This window comes from Herpailurus yagouaroundi, unplaced genomic scaffold (assembly GCF_014898765.1).
Source record: "Herpailurus yagouaroundi ecotype Mexico unplaced genomic scaffold, PumYag 159, whole genome shotgun sequence".
Taxonomy (NCBI): Eukaryota; Metazoa; Chordata; class Mammalia; order Carnivora; family Felidae; genus Herpailurus; species Herpailurus yagouaroundi.
Window position 1 is genome coordinate 79,207,437 of NW_024412400.1, and position 21,551 is coordinate 79,228,987.

Genomic DNA, 21,551 nt, shown 5'->3' on the forward strand with positions numbered 1-21,551 from the left:
GATGGCCTCCAAACATTCTTCAGGGCTCAGGTTAAAAGTCAGCCTTTCAGGAATGCTTTGTTGTATCCACCCAGCAGTAATTAATCTCTCCTTATGTGACTGCATAGAACCCAGTTCACACTACATGACTATATCATTGAAAGAACGATGGTTGTCTCTTCCTTTGGTTAGATTGTGAAGGCAGTGACTCTTTGTTACAGAGGCAATGTTACATTTTCAAGAAACCATTTTATTTCTCCCTGGGCATATAGAAGGACCATATTTCCCAATTGCAATATGTCTAGAATGGTCTTGAAGCAACCTATGGCCAATCCAATGCAGGCAAAAGTGATGCACACCACTTCTAACCAATGCCTCAAATGTACTCCATGATCTGCATTGTTTTCTCTTGCCCATCACTCAGCTAGAAGCTGAGGTCTCCAAAACCTACTGAAGAGAAGGATCCTAGGTCTCTGAGTCGCCACCTAGAGGAAATCTGCCACACTGCACATCAGCACCAGATTTCTCCGAGTGAGAAATAAACCTTTGATTGTGTTAAGACGCTGTGATCAGGGTGTTGTGATAGCCTGCCTTACCCTGACTGATACCAGAGCACGTTCTTCCTTACGATGCCTTCTTTCTCATTGTAATTTCTACTCGTCCACCCCTTCCAGTCTACCCAGTCCAGTTCTGGCCTCACCGTCCTCCCACTGAGCCTAGATCCCTTGGCCAACCACTTAATGATGTTATTGTCATGCCCTAGAATTTTTCTGATGTTTTACTTTACGAGTACAAGTCGTAGCGTCATAGCAGTAGTGATTCTCGATGCTCCTTGGACGCGTGAAATACTTTGCAGATGATATATTTTTGCACCCATTGTCTTACTTTGACTTTGGCCTCTCATGGTTTCTGTTTTAACCTCAAAGCACTTCCTGCATGCCCTCTCTACTTTTGAATCTAAACAGATACCACTACTAGAGAGAGTCACAGAAATCTAGTCTTTGGTTCCAGTACAAATTGATGCTGTTTCCTCATTACTACTGAGCAAACCTTTTCATCATCTCATACGTTTTGTTTAAATCTTCATAGTTTTGGGGAGCCTGGGTGGCGCAGTCGGTTGGGCGTCCGACTTCAGCCAGGTCACGATCTCGCAGTCCGGGAGTTCGAGCCCCGCGTCAGGCTCTGGGCTGATGGCTCGGAGCCTGGAGCCTGTTTCCGATTCTGTGTCTCCCTCTCTCTCTGACTCTTCCCCGTTCATACTCTGTCTCTCTCTGTCTCAAAAATAAATAAACGTTAAAACATTTAAAAAAAAATAAATCTTCATAGTTTTTTTAATTTTTTTATTTATTTAAAAAAAATTTTTTTTAACGTTTATTTTTGAGAGAAAGAGACAGAGCGTGACGGGGAGAGGGACAGGGAGAGAGGGAGACACAGAATTGAAAGCAGGCTCTAGGCTCTGAGCTGTCAGCACAGAGCCCGACGCGGGGCTTGAACTCATGAACCATGAGAGCATGACCTGAGCTGAAGTCGGACGCTCAACCAACTGAGCCACTCAGGTGCCCCATAGTTTTTTGGGTTTTTTTTTTTAATGTTTATTAAGACTTGCTTATTTTATTTTTTTAAGTTTATTTATTTATTTTGAGTGGGAGAGGGGCAGAGAGAGAGGAAGAGAGAATCCCAAGCAGGCTCTGCATTGTCAGCACAGAGCTCAACATGGGGCTCGATCTCATGAACTGCGAGATTATGACCCGAGCCGAAGTCAAGAGTTGAACGCTTAACCAACTGAGCCACCTAGGCCTCCAAGGCTTGTTTCCTTTAGAGCAGTTTTAGGTTCGTGACAAAATTGAGAGGAAAGCGTAGAGATCTTTTTATGCCCCCTTCCCCCACACATGCCCAGCCTCCCCCATTGTCAACATCCCCCACCAGAGTGGTACATTTGGTATAACTGGTGAACCTACATTGACACATCATAATCACTAGAGGCCCATAGTGTTTACATCAGGGTTTACTCTTGGTGCTGTACCTAATATGGGTTTGCACAAATGTATGTATGTCATGTATCCTTCATTATAGCATCATATAATGTGTTTTCACTGCCCTAAAAATCCTCTGTGCTCTGCCTATTCATCCCCAACCCATGGCAACCACTCATGTCTTTACCGTCTCCATAGTTTTGTCTTTTCCGTATCATATAATTGGAATAATACAGTTTGTAGCCTTTTCAGATTGGCTTCTTTCACCCTTCATAGCTTTTTCTTCACACTTTTTCTACTCTCCTCAAAACCTCGCCCCTTATTTCCAAAATTAATCCCTCCCCCGTGTACTTGACGACTCCTTCCAACAATTATTGTTCTGTCATTTCTCTCAGGAGGTCATGGAGGTCAAAAGCTATCTTATTTATCTTTCGCCCTACCTCTTTTATCATCGTGCCCCAAAGGAGCCTACATTCTGGACATACCAAATGCTTGGCTCTCCAAATACAGCTCATATACTTTTACATGATGTTATCTTTTTCTAAAATACCCATTCCACACCTTACCAACCTGGGAAACTCTTTCTTATCTTTCCAGAAACAGATCAAATATCTTCCCATCTACGAATATTCCCCTTCTTTGATATTCCAAGCGCACATAGTGGCTCCCTCCTCTGTATTCCCATAGCACCTCAAGTATCATTATGTCACATCTTTTTTTTTTTTTTTTTTTAATTTTTTTTTCAACGTTTTTATTTATTTTTGGGACAGAGAGAGACAGAGCATGAACGGGGGAGGGGCAGAGAGAGAGGGAGACACAGAATCGGAAACAGGCTCCAGGCTCCGAGCCATCAGCCCAGAGCCCGACGCGGGGCTCGAACTCACGGACCGCGAGATCGTGACCTGGCTGAAGTCGGACGCTTAACCGACTGCGCCACCCAGGCACCCCATGTCACATCTTATTATTATTATTATTATCTCTTTGCAGGCCTGTCTACCTGCTGGACTGTCAGCTTTTGTGAGGGCAAGACCATGTCTAATGGTTTTCTTTATTTTTAGCACTAGGAAACATGCCTCATACAAGAAGTTCTCTAAGTAAGAAAAGCAGGCAATTGAGTCTACTCCTTGGAGACGTGGCTTAAACATCCTGAGCATTAACAGCTTAGAACCCAGCATAAATGGAGTGGGAGTAGAGAGAAAGGAGCCACCCCTTGTATAGGACAGTAAGCTTAGCGGTATTCTATAATAACAAACTTTAAACTTAAACTGGCTGAATGTTCTGCATTCTGTGAGGGTCAATCAGGTGCAGCCACAAGAGACATGAGACAGACACAAGAAAACAAAGTTTGTTAAACTCACAGGTCCTGGAGAGTTAGGGTCACCATGAACCATGAGGGGCCACACAAGAGGAGGGGTAAGGGAGCCAGCTCAACCAAGCAGATAGGGAGCCAAGAGACAGCGAGGTCCAGTGGGCTAGTGCCTTTATTGGGGTCTAGGTGGTGTACTCAGAAAAGGTGCAAAGGGGCTTCCGTGGTGAGTTTGAATGTTATTAGATCACAGCTGGAGAGGGCTGTGTAGGGGACTTTGTGTAAAGGGCCAACCTTATTACACTGGCACACCTGGTCACCTGGGTAGGGTGCTCATAGCCTGTTTGCAGGTATACTGAGGCAGAAAAAAAGAAAAGGAAGGGGAAATATGAAGTTTTAGAAGTTTGACAATGCATCGAGTATCTTAGATATGTCCTAAATGGCCTCAGAAAGCAGAACTATGATGAATAGACAAAAGTCACTAGCAGAGAGGTGAGCATTTAAGATAAGGAAGGCCCTTCTAATCACCAGAGATGTGCAAAATGGAAGAGGCTTCCTTGGAAGGCAGGGAGCCTCCTTATTGGAGGTATTCAAGCAGAGGCCAGATGGTCACCTGTGGGAAAGTTGCTACTCAGATTCATACAGCATATAGTGTTGTGTGTAATATTCATCAGTGCAGATGAAGGCAAGGCCCAGCTTGTACAGGGCAATCACATCCAAGGGGAACAAGCACAGATCAAGCTAAGTGGATTTCATATAACCATCCTTTCCAAAGGCTTTTTCTAGCATTTCCAGTCCAACAAGATATTCTGGATGTAAAAATATTTCTGGAGTCAAATAAGTTTGGTGGAAACAACTTCATTCAATATTACCCCTTTTGGTGATACAAAGCCATTTGCAAAAAAGACTCTTCGAGTTCCTAAAATAAAGGGAGTCATGGCACTTGGCTTATCTCAACGTTTCCCCAAAGTTTTGCTCACAAAACTTTTTATTGTGTCATATACCTGTGACTATTTCGTGGGCGAATTCTAGTTTTCACCTGGATCCAGATGCCTCCCTCTGAAGAGAAACGAATGCAGAATTTTCTCCTCTGCTAATTTCAAATCACAGAAGGTCTAAGATATACAGGAAGCTACAGGCAGGTGAGGGATTCCGACCCCCAGGGGTAAAAAGGATATTTACCAAACTCATGTGCCTTTTTTTCACTTGATAACGAGCCAATCCTACAAGAAAGATGTTAGTATTCTTCTTTTTAACTATGGAGCAGCAGGTGCAGCAAGTAAGACAATGAGGCAGGATCTTCCCATTTCTCAACTCTGCTGGCCTTGAGCTGGGAGCCCAGAGGTGGAAGAATCCAAATGACGACTGTTGAGACTACTCCCAGGTTAATGGTCGATGGTTCTTAATTTCATTACTTGGGAATTGACAGTCTCCAGAAGCATAAATGTCACCTTGATAATAACTATGGGAGCCCATTAAATCCAGAAATTTACTTTGTCACAGTTGCCCCAAGAATGAGGATACAGGCAAATATGATCATTACTCAATGGCAATATGAAAATCAATAACCCGTTACCTCTGTCAGCTGTGTTCCCAGACTGGGCCACCTTCTGAAGGAGAAGCCGATGTGTGTGAGTCAGAACCCATGTCAGGAGGCTGAAAGTAAATGGTTTAGACATTGCCATAGTAACTGGACCAGACAGCAAGTGATGGTACATTCTGGATCTTTTTGCCTGCAAAGATACCTTTTACTGGTCTCACAGGGGCTCATACTTTGTTACCAAACTATCAATTAAGTAAAAATTAGGCTATCCATCAACAGCATGCAGAACTGCCGACCAGAACGTGGGATCCCCATCTGCCTAGACGATAGAACTGTGTGAATTTGATGTAACTCCAGTCAAAAGCAAAGAAATTTGGTATTTCAGACAGCTTTTGCCTCCTCATTATAAGTAAATGCATAACTTCTCTGAGGTTATTTAAAATATAGAAAATAGTTTGAGATGATGGTGAGAATGGGTTGAAAAATATTTTAAGCCTTTTCTTCATATATTTTGCATTGTCTCATTAGGATAGTTATCTTATATTGTTTTTGTAATTGAAAGAATTGTTAAAGCAGATACCAAAGAGGACAAAAGCCTGAGAATCCCATGATTGCCTTCACAGTCTTGTGAGGGTCCAAAAACAGGTAGAAACAGCCTAACTGTATCTCTACGGACCTTTCTGGCTCAAAAAATGCCAAGAAAAAAAATCCTAGGGCTTTGTTTTGTTTTGTTTTCAGGGAGAAATAATTACTCTCCTTCCAGTATGATCTCCATTAGCTGTTCTAACAATTCTGCAAGGCTCTTTAATACTCCTCGTAATGAGGCATCCTTAGGTCTTGCATCAGGTTCATTCAGTGTCTTGCTGGGAAGGCAGAGTGGTAAAAAAAAAATAATAATAACTTAAATAAAAAGCCTTCTTGTTTCCACATCACAAATCATAGCCGGAAGCACAAAAGAGGGGGAAAATCCCTAAAAGCCCACATCCCGCTACCTAAGTGTTTAAATAATTAGTTTCCTGAGGATTGGCCACCAGACTTGCAAACAGCTACAAAGGTCTTAATATTTATTTTACAACATTTCCCCGAACTCATTGCAAACAGCCTACAGGGTGGTCATTAGTTGGGTATCATTTATCTGTTTATTTTCTTTGCTTGGAGGAGGGGGTTCTAGGGAAAAGAAAAACAAAGAGAATAACTTTATCATTATTCTTCTACTAAGTTCTCCTTAATGTCTTCTACAAGAAGAGGAAAAATCTCCAGGAGTGGGCGTCTTTCCACCAGTTCCCTCCTTGCAAAGTTCTTCGTTCACATGCTACTTTTCACTGCTTCTTTTAATGACTGTATTATTTTGATTTTATTAGTTTGGCTTCATTCTAACTTCCACTAATGGATGACTTAACACATGACTCACATTTATAGTTATTTATTTTGATGTTTGGGGATGCAGGAACGCTTTTTAAAAATTCCATCTATGTAAGTGTTTGGGCTACTTTGCATCAAAGGCCATATTTGATTACCCATCAGAGAAAGCTGCTACACGGAGGAGACCAGTAATATTGGTAAATGGATATTACTTTTGCCATCCTACAAGTCTAGAGGACACTGAGTGGAGGAGTTGTATCTTCTGTTTAAATTATTTCCAGGCACAAAGTACGGTGCCTGAGGGGGTGCATTTGGGCATCTGGTCACAATTTGCTTTAGCCAGAGCAGTATGATAGAACAAACAACTTCCTACAAACAGGGTATTAGGAATAACTGAAAACCTGGGGTTCCTGGGTGACTCAGTCGAGGAAGCGTCTGACTCTTGACTTCAGCTCAGCTCATGATCTCATGGTGTGTGGGATCGAGCCCCACACCAGGCTCTGTGCTGACAGTGCGGAGCCAGCTTGTGATTCTCTCTCTCCCCCTCTCCCTCTGCCCCTCCCTCCCTCACTCTGTCTCTCCCAAGATAAATAAACTTTGAAAAAAGAAAAAAGAGTAACTGAAAACCTGTAGCCATTAAGAACAAGAGAAGGAAAGTTGGAGAGAAATTCAAGTGAACATCTTTTTTTTCAGGCGTGTATTGACCATTCATAGGTCTTTCCTTTTTTTAATTTAAATTCAAGTTAGTTAACATACAGTATTGTCATGGTTTCCAGAGTAGAATTCAGTGATTTCTCTCTTATATATGACATCCAAAGCTCATCCCAAAAAGTGCCCTCCTTAATGCCCATTACCCATTTAACCCATTCCCCTACCCCCCTCCCCTCCAGCAACCCTCAGTTTGTTCTCTGTATTTAAGACTCTCTTACGGGGGCACCTGGATGGCTCAGGCGGTTGAGCGTCGGACTTCGACTCGGGTCATGATCTCATGACTCTTGGGTTCGAGCCCCATGTACGTCTCTGTGCTGACAGCCAGCTCAGAACCCGGAGCCTGCTTCAGACTCTCTGTCTCCCTCTCTCTCTGCCCCTCCCTCCCCCACTTGTGTCTGTCTCTGTCTCTCAAAAATGAATACACATAAAAAAGGCGTAAAAAATTAAGAAAAAAAAAAAAGAGTCTCTTAGAGTATGAACTTTTAAAAGCACATGTTATGTGCCAAACTTGGTGCTAGGCTGCTAGGGAGAAACAGGTAAATACGCAGCCACGTAAATTCAGAATTTAGCACACAGTATGTGTAAATAAATAGCAGTCAGTAGATACGTGAGTGTAATCTTGAAGAAACGAGTTCCAGTTTTGTGTACGATGAAGTCGGGGTACATGTCCCCGTGTTTCCCACCGAACATAACTAACAATAGTAGAGAATACGCGTGCAGCGTCTACCTGAGGACTCTGAAAGGTTAATACCAGCAGGCAGTGTGGGCAACGGGAAGCAGCACTGAGATGACCATGGCCTTGATAGCTCTAAACCCAGACGTGCATGCCAGGTGCAAAGAGAAACGGCTGTTAGTGAAACCCGCTCTTTCTGGTCCACGGAGCAGGAAACTGGAACCCTAAAGGACAGAGGGAGTGTGTAAATTCTCTTTGGCGGTGGTGGTGGTGGCGGTGCTTGTTTTGTTTTTCTTCCTCTCTTTCCCAAGCCCTGAAGCAAACCCATGGTGGCCACAGGGGCAGCAACAGAGGTGCCAATAGCAGAAGTGATGACAATGCCAATAGAGCAGATGCCTAAAACTCCTAGCCAAGAGCACGGGAGGGATCCTCCTTGCTTCTCTTTCCCCTCTCGATCCTCTCACCCCTTGACCTGGGAGTACACAGCAAAAACCCCACAGCAGGGTAGGTAATTCAAAGCTTGCCAGCCAGAAGACAAGAGGCGGGGATTCTCAGAGCTGGAAAGCTCCCGGAAGATTGTACAGCAAGGGGAAGCCGGGGGAAAATAATCTTAGGAAGACGTGTATCAACTCCGAGGCTGACCCTTACCTTGCCCGTGCATACATCTGAACTTAAACAGACGTTGAGAACTGATCTCCAAAATAGAGCACTGCTCAGACCCCATCCTGGTCACTGGGCGGCACACAGGACAAAGACAAGCAGCACTGCAATGGCTTTGACAACTGAATTAACTGATATTTGAACCACAGACCCCAGAATGTCAGCCGACACAAAACCAGACTCCATCAATTGGCTGCTTACAAAACATAATCAGCATTCAATAGTTTCCACAGGACTTAAGACCACATGTCTCAACACAACATGATACTCAATATGTCCAGGACCCAATCCAAAATTACTTAACATATGAAGGACCCGGAAAATTTCAATGACTTGTAAGGAAAAAGGCATTCAACAGATGCTAACTTGAGAGACACCAGTGTTGGAATTATCAGACATTAAAGAAGTTATTTTAAGGGCTCCCTGGGTGGCTCAGTCAGCTGAGTGGCTGACTCTTGATTTTGCCTGAGGTCATGATCCAAGGGTCATGGGACAAAGCCCGTGTCCAACTCCACGCTGAGCATGGAGCCCGCTTAAGATTCTCTCTCTCCCTCTGCCCTTCTCCCCACCTTGTACATTCTCTCTCCCTGTCAAATAAAAATAATAATAAAAGACGAAATTTTAACCATGCCCCAAGAAGTGAGGGCCATCACTCTTGAAATAAAAGGAAAGAAAAAAAAAAAAACTGAAGCAGAGAAATAAAAGATTATAAAGAAGAACCCAATGGAAATTTTAGGGCTAAAAAATACAACCACCAAAATAAAAAATACGCTGAATGTATTCGATAGCAGAATAGAGATGACAGAGAAAAAAGGTCATTGAACTTTAAGATCGATCAATAGAAATTGTCCAATTTGAACAACAGAGGGAAAAAGACTGAAAAATAACAAACCACCTCTGGGACCTCTGGGACAATGCCAAAAGATTTACTAATCGTCTTGTCGGAGTCCCAAAAGGAGAAAAGAAAGAGTGACGCAGACCAAAGTTTTGAAGAAATAGTGATTAAAACTTTTACAATATCAACAAAAAATATATAGACTCACAGAGATTCAAGAAGCATTTTGAAGCCCAAAGGGATAAACTCAAAGAAATCGCATGCCCAGATACATCACAGTAAAGTTTCTGCAAGCACCCAGAGGAAAAAGCAACATGCTATAAATAGAGAACTAATGATTTGAATGACAACAATTCTCTCATTGGAAACGATGGAGGGCACAGTGCAGTGAAATGACATTTTAAAAATCCCAAGAGACAAATGCTGTGAACCCACTCTTTTCATTACTGTGGCTCAAACAATTCTCCAATCATTCAAGGCTACCTAATTACCATAATCTGTAAAGACAAACTTTTATTTTCAATCCTTTATGTATTTAATCATCTTCTTATTGGTGTTGCGCTTGTGTTGTTTCCAAGTTTGGCTCATCAGCGGTGCTGTGATAAACATCACTGCACATAAATTATTATCCACACCTCTATTTATATTCCCATGATGAATTCTTAAGCAATAGAGTTATTGGATCAAAGGCTACAGTTAGCCTGTAAGCACTTGATGTGGACTCTCAAATTGCCCTCCAGAAAGGATTTTATTAAATTATCACCGGGACTGTATGAGACTGAGTATTACCAGTTTTGAAAATCTTTGTCGACATAAACACTAAAATTGACACGCTATGGTTTCATTCGGCGTTTCTAAATTATGTGTAATATTAAATATTTTTCAAATGGTTTTCAGCGCCTCAAACTTCTTCTCTTATAGATTATTGACTCATGGCGTTTGCCTTTTACTGATTGATTTTCTTACTGACCTTGTGAGCTCGTATCTGAATCCGTGCTGTGAGTAAAAGCCAAAGCACCCAACCGAACAATTCCCTGTGTTCACTGTTTTAACTAGCTTGATTTTTCCTTTCTACTTACCACTCTTTCTCTGTAAGATACACACTTCTAAAGATTACAACAGCGATTACCAATCTGCAAATCTGGCTCTGCTATCTTGCTCCCCTATCTCACTTGCCTATGCCATGCGCTTAAAAATCACTCCCAGCTCCATTGCTTCTTATGTTTCTGTCTCTAAATTCATACAGAAAAAAATATTTACAGGTGTGTGTGTGTGTGTGTGCGTGTGTGAGTGAGAGATGTGAGAGGCTCCGTCCAGTTTATAAATACATTAAATGATACTTACAAGGTTGTATTATCACAATACAATGCTGATGCTACATTATGTCTTCCCATTGTTTTTTTTAGGAAAAATCTCCCTTATAAGGATGTAGAAGTGAGACTAGATTTTATACTAGAATAGCAGGGGATGCTTTTATGTCCTTCCTTCCTTCCTTCCTTCCTTCCTTCCTTCCTTCCTTTGTTCCTTTCTCCCTCCCTCCTTTCCTTCCCCCTCCCTCTTTTCTTCCTTCCTTGCCTCCTTCCTTCCTCCCTTCCTTCCCTTCTTCCTTCCTTCCCTTCTTCCTTCCTTCCCTTCTCCCCTCCTTCCCTCCTTCCTTCCTTCTCTCTTCCTTCTTACAGTTGGTTTTGAAGCGTAAATTGGAGGGTTTTTTTTCACATTCACATGGGGAAAAACAGTCTGAATGACTTCCACATATGCCAAGGCATAGAGGCATAATGTCTGGTGTACTTGGAAAAATATAAGCAGTTCATTATGACTGGAGTGTAAAGGTCAAGGTAGGCAGATCTCTGGACAGGACTGAATGGGAACTGCTCATCTCTGAATCCCACATCTCCACAATCCTTCTTTTATCAAAGCAGACACACACCTTGGACATTTTTCCCACTGATTCCTCCTTCAGCTTTTAGTGTGTGAGCCTTGCACTATAAGATGGCCAAAGCACCTCCCCTCATGTGCCGCCCAATGGTTATAAGTGCCGTCTCCAGAAGATTTGTGACACACTTACCCACACCTTCTCCCTTTGTTTCTCCAACTTCTTGCCTGCTTCAATCTTTCAAAGTTAACCACTTCTGATCTCTCTGTCTCATGAATCCCCCACTCCATTCTTCCATAGCCTGTGGCCTTCACACTGTGTAGTGCCTATATAACATTTTACTGGGTTCATGCTTCATGATTCATTTGACCACTCCCTATGAATGGACTTCTGGGACCAAGGACAGTATCCTCTTTGGCCTGTCCTCCATACCAGCTAGGAATTGCCCTCCAACAGGCGACCCTCTTGGGTAGAATCCTCACCCTAGAGTCTAAGCCCTCCAAATTTAGGGCAAGACCAGGATGTAGCTTCCGATCAATTTCCACTGACACAGGATATTTGCTTCTCAAATCACTTCAGTCTTCCTCTTACCTCCATTCCTGCTGACACTGCCAGACCTACCTACCATTGAATGGGCCTCTCTACCTCTATCTGCTTCCAGTGCTCTATCTAATCTATCCTACAGAGTTCTTTTTCTAAATCCCAGCTCTCTGGACGCCACCCCTTAGTCCCTGTGTTCCATAAAGCTCCACTTCACATGAGAACACAGAGTAAACACAGAGATAGGTGTTTGAGACCCTCCGCTGCCTGGCCTCAGTCTAGCTTTCTAACCTTCTTTCCTATTACGTGTTCCACAAACTCTTCAGGCCATGCACGATCTGCTATTCCTCTAATACTCCGGGCACTTTTATGTGTCAATGCCTTTGCTTAAGCTGTGCTGTCTGCTGGAGGACCTTATCTGTCCCCTAAAACAAGATTTTACTTGTCAAAATCTTTATGAGTCAAGGCCTAGCTTGAATGATATTTTCATAAAACCTTCCAAAAATTTAGTTCTTTTCTCTCTTGGAATTTACATGCACACGTGCATTTCTTCAGTACCGGATTTTCAAAATATATCAAGTTATAACATGGACAAGCTTTTTGTGTATCTGCTTGAATTCCTCCCTAAATCTCTGACTAGCCTTGGGAACTCATCAGTAGCAAATCCACTTTATAGGAGTAAAGCTGTCTTGGCATGAATACTGCTCTGTTTTATTGGCTTAAAAACTCATTTATAAGGTGTTAGAGAACACCTTATATGAGAGATGAACACTTTACAAGAGGTGAATGAAACAGTCTCACTCTGTCTTATCCCCATTATAAGATTGGGAAGCCAGGCAGATATACACATAGTCTCGGAATTGTGATAAATGCTTCAAACATGCTCAGAGGACTAAGAAAGCATACAGAGAAGCATGCCTGACTATCTGGAGAGGAGAGGAAGGTCTGGTCAGGGAAGGCTCCAGAGAGAGTGCCTGGATTCACCCTGCAGAATGGCGTGGAGAGGGGAACTGAGCATTGGAGGCAGAGGAAATAGGCTGTGTCCATCAGAGCCCTCTCATGTGGTCACAAATTCAAAAAGCAGACAAAGGGTGATTTTTTTTTAAATTTTTTTTTCAACGTTTATTTATTTTTGGGACAGAGAAAGACAGAGCATGAACGGGGGAGGGGCAGAGAGAGAGGGAGACACAGAATCGGAAACAGGCTCCAGGCTCCGAGCCATCCGCCCAGAGCCCGACGCGGGGCTCGAACTCACGGACCGCGAGATCGTGACCTGGCTGAAGTCGGACGCTTAACCGACTGCGCCACCCAGGCGCCCCATAAGGGTGATTTTTATAATGAGCAGCAGAATTTTCAAAGGCAAGGATAAACTAGGTCACACAAATAAGCCAGAACCAAGGCATTGAACGCCCCAAGGAATCCTTTCACATCCACTTCACCTTCTTTCTCACTGAGGACTGGTTGTGTCTGCTTCCCAGACCACGTAGTAACATGGTTACCTAGAGCTCTATAGTTTACACGTTTCTAGTCAAGGGTTGTATTATTTACTGTGACAGAACAAATTATCTCAACACTTTGTGACTCAATAACTTTGTAACTTCTTCTTCTTCTTCTTCTTCTTCTTCTTCTTCTTCTTCTTCTTCTTAGTTCATAGCTCCTATGTGCCAGGAATCCTGGCATAGCTTAGCTGGGTGTCACTGTTTCAAAGTCTCTAATGAGACTGCCTCTAAGATGTTGGCTAAGTACAAGGTATCATTTGAAGATACAACTGGTCGGGCAGGGAGCTCAGAATCGGTTTCCATGTTCACTCACATGGCTGTTGGTAGGCTTTGGAAGATCCAATTCCAGACTCGTTCATATAATTGTCAGCAGGCTTCAGTTCCTGATGGGCTGTTGGACTGAGAACTTCAGTTCCTTGCTAAGGCATACACCTCTTTATGAGGCTGCTCACAACATAGTAACTTCTTCCTTCAGCATGAATGATCAGAGAGAACAAAGGAGAGAGAGAGAGAGAGAGAGAGAGAGAGAGAGAATGAGACCCAGAGAGAGCTCCCATAGTGGAAACCACATTCTTTTTGCAACCTAATCTAGGAAGTTCCCTCTTATAACTTCAGCCACATTCTACCTATTAGAAGCCCCTCCCTAATTCAGTTCACAGTGAAGGTTGGGGGTCACAGAAAGACATGAATACCAAGAGATGGGATCATCTTGCTATGGGATAGCCCATCTTGGAGGCTGCCTATCCCAAGGATCAAGTCAAGCTGAAACTGGAATCTAAGACTCAGGGGAAGATTCTAATAGGCTCTTCTGGGATTAAGTGTCTGTCTCTGTACCAATCAACTGTCCATAGGGTCACAGTCGCATTACAAACTACACCTGCTGAAAACCCAATCCTGAGGAGAGGGAGATGTTTTCAGGGAAAAGGTGCTGAACTGCTCGTTTTAATCAGGTCGAGGTACGCACTGGCCCTTGCACACACACATACACACACGTACATATATGCTCATACACATTCACCTACTTGACCATTCTGCCTTGTATTTGCTGCACACATTAGGATTCTGAAAACACCTGTGAAAACAACAGCATCACCCTGCCTCGACCCGGTGACTGGGTCAAGGGGAAGGTCTGTCTGAAATGAGTGAGACCTGTCATTTTTGTTGGTTGACGGGGCAGAGTGGGAAGAGACTTGGCATCTGAGGGGGTGAAGCCAAGTGCTTGGAGAGAGCTGGAGAGGGTGGGCAGGAATACATGGGAAGGGAGATGGGCACTTCTCCATCACAAGTTCGAAGTCAAGGAAAAGAAAGAGGAGGAAAGAATGGGGAAGAGCTCTGAGAGATGCCTGAGGAGGCGCAGGAAGGGGAGGAGCCTCAGAGCAGAGAGGGTCCACTCCTCAGGTTGAGAGACAAGCAGTGTCCTGGGGAGACTGAGGGAAACAGGACAGACCCTGAAGGAACAGGAGTACAAGACTGGTGACGAGAGGTGGGGTCTGAGCTGAGGCCCGACAATGGGACTTTGCAGTGGGCTTACCCATGTCCCTTTCCTAGAACTTCTCTAATTCTCCAGAAAGCAGCATCCCTGCCCAGCCCTGTGGGATCCCAGGACACTGCAAACTTTACTGTGGCTGTTGCTTAGACCTGGGGAAACTGAGAAATTTGTTAATGCTGGCCCAATGGAGAGTATCATAAAGATGGGGTCGGCTGTTGTTCCTATGGCCTTTCCCATACGCAGGGACCAGGAAGAAAGAAAATTCAGTAAAGCAGAAAAATATCGCCCAGGTAGATTCAGGAAAACTATGATAACTTCGTTCTATAGGACAACAATTAGGTTACAAGATGACATTTAATTCCTCAATTGGATATTTCTGTTATGGGCTTAAGACTAAATGAGCTTAAGCTGCAGCCTGAGCTATTTAAGCAAATGTCAAGGAACGCATTTGTGAGGCCGTTAGAAAGCAGGATGGCATAATGGTTATTATCGTGAGCTTTGGAGCCGAGCTGTCTGGGTTTAAATCTTTGCCTATGCCACTTAATCATTGCACGGCCCTGGGTGAGTTACTACCTTCTTTTGTTTCATTATTTTTTCCTCTCTAAAAGAGTGAGGACAACAGTACCTATCTCATGGGGCTGTTGTAAGAAGCGTTTGGCATAAAGCCTGGTAAACAGCATTCAATAAATGTTAGGTAGCTGTTACCATTACAAAAAATCAGATTGCTTAGTGAATTTCATAGAAACATTGGCTGTCACAGAGGAGAACTTCTGAGGCCACTCGGTCCTACGGTTTTCATACTGTGCTACTTGGAGCACAAGAGTAAAAGAAAGATGTTTCTGGGGTGCCTTTGTGGGGAAAAGTGGGGGGCAGAGCTGCTATAACCCTGTTCCTTCCCCCCGCTTTGATAAGAATAGCTCTGCTTCTGCCAATTTCACATCTTTGGTAGGTGTCTGCCTATATCGGGAAAGAAGCTTTCAGTATCAAAAAAAGAGACCTGAGCTAACTTGACAAGCGAGGAACCTGAGGTTCAGAAGGGGAAATGACTTGCCAAGGTCAAGTGCTGAGATTTCAGGCTAGCGAGATCAAAAGCCAGGCCTCCAGCCTCTAGTCCAGGGCTCTCTCTACTACAGCTTTCCATGTGGCCAGCCTCCATCACAAAAAGGCACAAGATTTTCTCTCCCACAGGACCTAGCCTAATCGCACGTTCTCTAAAGAACCTTTGTAAATAGCCAGGCAGTTGACTACTCCCCCCTAGATCTTCCCACAGGGTCCCTTCCCACATAATGTTAAAAAAAACATTTTTTTTTAATGTTTATTTATTTTTGAGAGAGAGAAACAGAGAGACGGCACGAGCAGGGGAGGAGCAGAGAGAGAGGGAGACACAGAATCTGAAACAGGCTCCAGGCTCCGAGCGGTCAGCACAGAGCCCGACACAGGGCTCGAACTCGCAAACTGTGAGATCGTGACCTGAGCCGAAGCCGGACGCTCAACCGACTGAGCCACCCTGGCGTCCCAGTGTTTTAAATGTCCATTGTTGACAATCCTGCTTTCAAATTTTATTGGGGACATTTATTTCAAATTTGAATCATATTTTAGCCATGTTAGACTCCCTGGTGCCAAACCCAGTGACTGGCGCAGAGAAGGTGCTAGGCCAACAGTGGATGTGAATGCACACTTTAAATGACAAGCTGATACACAAACATGGTGGGTAATTAACATGGCTCTTATTATTATGGTGTAGGAGCACCAGAAACCATTCCTGTCCCAGATGAGATCATTACTGAGTTGGCTAGAAACTTTTGCAAATTTTGTTTCTGTTTGAGAGCACAATGGGAGTCCAAAATGCCACAGAGCCTTTAGGTTTTGTCAGTTAAAATGCCTCTGGGGTTGGAGGAGGGGTGCAGAGGGAGTGGGAGGGACTGGTTCAGGACAAGCAGTATCTATCTACAAGAAGATTTCAAGACGACCCACTGACCCTGCATGTGTCACCCGAGGCTTCCCCCTTTCTCCCGTGTGAGCCTGTCTGAGAGTCCAAAGAACCTTCTTTCTGAAAGCACATTCCACAGCTGACTGATTAGGGGAGACCTTTTAAATGAAGGCATTAATGAAAGAAGCCCCAGTGCCAGAGGGGACCGTACTAATTAGGATAGTGTCAGTCAGGAGAACGCCCACACAGACAGCTCCCAGGCTTCTCTCCGAGGGGGGGGTGCCAGGAGCTGCCAGTTGGGGCTGCCCCCATGCCCTCTCCTCCACACCTGGGGCCCTGTTTGTTCAAACCCGCTGCCTATACAGCCAGCCCCCCTGAGGGTGTGTGTGCCAGCCCCGCCCCGGCCAGGACCTGGGGAGGTGGCAACATTAAACCAGCTGGGACACCTCTCTTCTTGTCGCAAGTGCTGCAGCCATGCTCATTACTGACACAGATGGAGAGATGGGCTCCTGGGATGCTCAGCCTTCCTCCCTTCCTGCTCTCTCGTTCATCTTCTAACCGTCCACACTGATGGACTATCTCATCTATATCACTCCGTGGTTTTCAAAGACAAAAAGATATATATGTATATATTTACACACACATATATATATGCTCTAGAAAACACTGACTGATATATATATATTTATGATCACACATACGATTTATTTCAAGGAGTTGGCTACCGCGATCATGAGGGCCGACGAGTCCAAAATCTGTTGGGCAGGCCAGCAGGCTGGAAACTCAAGCTGCACTCTTGAGACAGAATTTCTTCTTCTCCAGGCAACTTTGGTTTTTGCTTCTACCGCCTTTCAACGGATTTGGTGAGGCCCACCCACATTTCAAAAAGTAATCTCCTCTACTAAGTACCAACTGTTTGTAGGTGGAGAAATTACCCCATGGACTGCAACATCTAGGTTAGTGTTTGATTCGTAACTGAGTATGATAGCCTGCCCGAGCTGGCACATAAAACTAACCACCACACCGTCTCTACCAATTTGGAATTCCCAGTATTTCTGTCAGCTAAGCAGGGAGGTTAGCATGATTTCTATTCTACAGATCCAAAGACTGCTACTTCTCTAAATGGCTCCTTCCTCCCTTTCACACAGACGGGAAATGTCATTGCCAGATGTTAAAATTAAAATGCAGCTTTAAGGTAATCAGCCTTCAGTGTTTAATAGGAGACCATACTGACTCTCTCACATAGCCCTCATTCATTTATTCGTTCATTCAGTCAGTCCCCACCATGTGCCAGGTGCTGGCTTGAACGGGAGAGACACAGGGCCCCGACATCACGAGGCTGACCCTTTGCTGGGGCAGATGGACACAATGACACGAAGGACAAACACATGCACACACACGTGCTCGCGAATGTGCCAGCATAGGTGCTCATGAGGTTTAAAAGGCCTCCCCGAGATGACTGATGGGTTCTGGAAGGACAGGATTATCATCCATAACGAAGAAGCATGAGACTGAGAAGGCAATTCAGAAAATGCGGCAATTTTTTTCAGAGACAGAGACAAGCTCAATAAACTCGGTGTCAGTTTACTCCAGAAGCATCTGAGACCCACATCTGTGCTGCAGGGGGGCTGAGTAAAGAGCCAGAGAAGAGCGTCTTGAGTTTTCTTCTGGCGTGAGAGAAGCTGTGGGGGGTGGGAGGCCGGTGGACCCCACACGGGCTGGCCCAGCAGGGCTTCCCCTGCTTCTACTCCTGGGCTCCAGGTGCCAAATCACATCAGGGAGAACAAATCAGGGATCACCTCTCCGGCTGATGAAGACACTTTGTTTACTTCACAAAATCACTCAAGTACTTATCTGGTTTTCCAAAAATGCAGAACACATATCCTAATCCCATATCTAGATATCCCTTCCCTCTTACCATCACCAAACCAAAGAGGAGCACTTCCCTCTCCCCAAATTAATAGTTGTATAAAATTTTACAGCTTGCAAACTGTTTTCAAGTATTTTACCCCACTCAACCCCTGCAGAAAATACAATATAAACACTAAGAAATTCCCACTTCACAAGAGAAACTGAGGTCCAGACAAGTTAGATAAGTTGGCCAGTATTTGTTGAGGGCATTAGGTCTCCTGTATTTCATCTGGTTCTTACTACTCAGTCACCAAACCCAAACATCATCAGTTTTTTCGCTTCCCAGCAGTGCGGTAACACCACACAGCAAACTGCACGACTTCAACAACAGAAATGTGCCTCCTGGTTTTAGAGATTAGAAGCTTAAGGGTCAAGCGTTGACAGGGGTACTTCCTTCTGACGGCTGTGACAAAAGAGTCTGTTCCAGGCTTCTCAAGCGGCTAGTGGTGGCTGGTGATCTTTGGTGTTCTTTGGCTTATCACTCTTGCCTTCGTGATGCATAATGTTCCCCCTGTGTGCACGTCTGTGTTCAAATTTCCCCCTTTCATAAAAACATCTGTCGTGTTAGATTAGGAGCTCACCCTATTCCAGTATGACCCCATCTTAACTAATTACATCTGCAACAACCCTGTTCGTAAGTAAGGTCTCTGAGGTACTAGAGGCTAGGGCTTCAGCATATGAACTTGGTGGGGGACACAATTCAATCCATAACAATTGGTGTCCCTTCAAATCATCATCTTACCGCCCTGAGAAGTGGGCAAAACTGAGACCTTTATTCTCATTTCATGGATGAGTATTAGAATTATCGAGGTAAGGTGAGCTGCCCACGATGACTGAGTTACCAGACGTGTGCCTGACCTCACTCTGCCCCACCACTGAGCATTAAAAGCTGGGTCTTCAAGCTGCACTGGGGCACATGGAGCCCCATTGTTGTCTAAGGTGTGGGTTCAGTGAGGACAGAGCAATAGACCATGTGCTCCCTGAGAAACTCCTGGATGAGAGAAAATGATTGAATTAATGAAATTCTCAGACTGTGAAGCATCACTAGAAGAGATTTTAACCTGAAAAGGAAAGGAAAATATTGCTGGGTCTGTGTATTGTCTGTCTCCAAATACTGAGGGAACAGCACCAAAGACAGGTCGTCCAAGGTTAACTAGATAATGGAAAGGTTAGCTGGGCTCTTTGGGCACATGAACATTCCTTTGTTGCCATAACTACATAGAATTACCAGCAAAGTTTTTGTAATCCAAAATAGGATTACAATATTTGAATGAGATTATCTCAGACCAGAAAGCCTTCCAAAATTACCTAGACTTTTCTAAAGGGAACAGGGAATCTTCAGCCTCATCATAAACACAAATTATGGCATGCCCGGTAGAGAACCGGCTTGAATCATAACTTAAAGTAGGCCTTTAAGATGAGTTATAGAGCATAAAGCAGTCCTTGACCACCCATAGCATAGTAGAGAAGCCTGTGGTTGCAGGTGGAAAACACGAATCCCTACCTGCCTGGCTCCATTACTCTCTGATTAGCTGGGAGGCAACATGGACAGTGGGACCTGTTGGGCCTTTTAGGTCAGAAAGACCTGGGTTTGCATCACTTGCTAGCTCTGTCACCTGGGGCAGGAATTTAAGCTCTCTGAGCCTTGGTTTCTTCATTTGTAAAATGGGTATAAAAACACCTACCTCAAAAGTTGTTAGGATTAAGCAAGATAATGCATGCACAACGCCTGCCACGCAAGTGCTCTTAGTGTGAGTTCATTCACGTTTCCTCTTTCTCTCTCCTCCTTATCTGCCTAGCTTTTGTGATGATACTAGAGGAAAATGCAAACAATTACCTCCTACCGACATCCTAAAGGAGAAGCAATATTTTTTAAGTAAAACAAACAAAACCCTCTTCCTGAAACTCTCTTGTTACTGCTGACTTGCTGAGAGTTTTGTGGCTGGTGCACAACTTCCGTAGAGGTGGGGTTGAACCGGGCGCCTGGTTGGCAAACACAAACATAGTTGGCCAGAGCCAAAAATGGCATTTTCAGAAAAAGTTTCCAGCACGTATGTCCTGATGATCTGACAAAACATGCCAGTGGTAACCCTCTGGACCCCCATCCCCACACGGGCATCCATTATTTAAGCTACGAAGCTTCTGTCTAGGGCTTCTTCTCCTTGAACCTTGTTTCAGTGTTGTCCGTGCATTGGGGAGGACACGGGTCGTGATTACCAGCCTGGACTGTCCTGAACACACTAAGTCACAAAGCAGCTACTGAGTATTGGAGCCCGGACCTGAGCTTTCGGCCTCCTCGTCTACCACACCACATTGCCTCTGGCCTGGAATTACGAGTCCAGGCTCGATCCCAGAACTTTGCGCCAGAGGTGGAGCTAATCCCCAAGTCAAGGCCGTGCCCATATCTGTGAACCTGCTGGGGCACTGGGCTCAGCCCCCTAAGCTCCCTACCCCATCGTCCATCGTGGGGCCCCAAGAGTCAGAGCCTCCTTTCCCAGGAGGAGGAAAACTTAACGTGGGCCAGGAGCCATTTTAACTCTCACTTAACCAGGAGCCATTTTAACTGTCATTCCTCTTGACCAAAAAACAAACTAAATCTTTATCACTGTACTGAATATAGCTATTTTTTTTTTTTTGATAATACTGAATGGATTAAGAACATAATTTTACTTAGTCATATGTTTACTGAGGCCTGTGTCAGGTTGATTTTGTGGTAATATAATGTTAGTCAGATACAGACACTGCTTCCAAGGAGCCCACGGTCTAGCAGGGAAGATAAAACACACATGGGGATGGCTGGGAGGAAGGGAGTCCTAAATGTCTGTACCAGCCAGCCTCAGAACTCTAGTCCGGAACCAGAACCGAAGGGGCATTGGCATGGGCTGGCTTTTTTTTTTTTTTTTTTAATCTTCCTCGACTGGAGTGTTCCTTCTATAGACCAAGGTATCTTATCCAAGTATCTCGAGCTGCACTGTCCAATGGAATCTTCAGAGATGTTCTATATAGAGTGCTGTCCAATACAGTGGCCACACCACGTGTGGCCCCTGAACACCTGAGATGTGGCTTGTGCAACTAAGGCAATAACATTTTGATTTAATTTTATTTTAAGTTCAATGGTCACTAGTGGCTACTGTATTGGGCAGTGTAGGTCTGTAAACAAAGTGAATAACTCTTTATGACCATGTCATGTTTGGGAGGTAGCCGGAGGTGGTTATGGGACAGAGCTCTCCCACTGCCCCACTGCCCGGCTGCCCCTCCAGGACATCT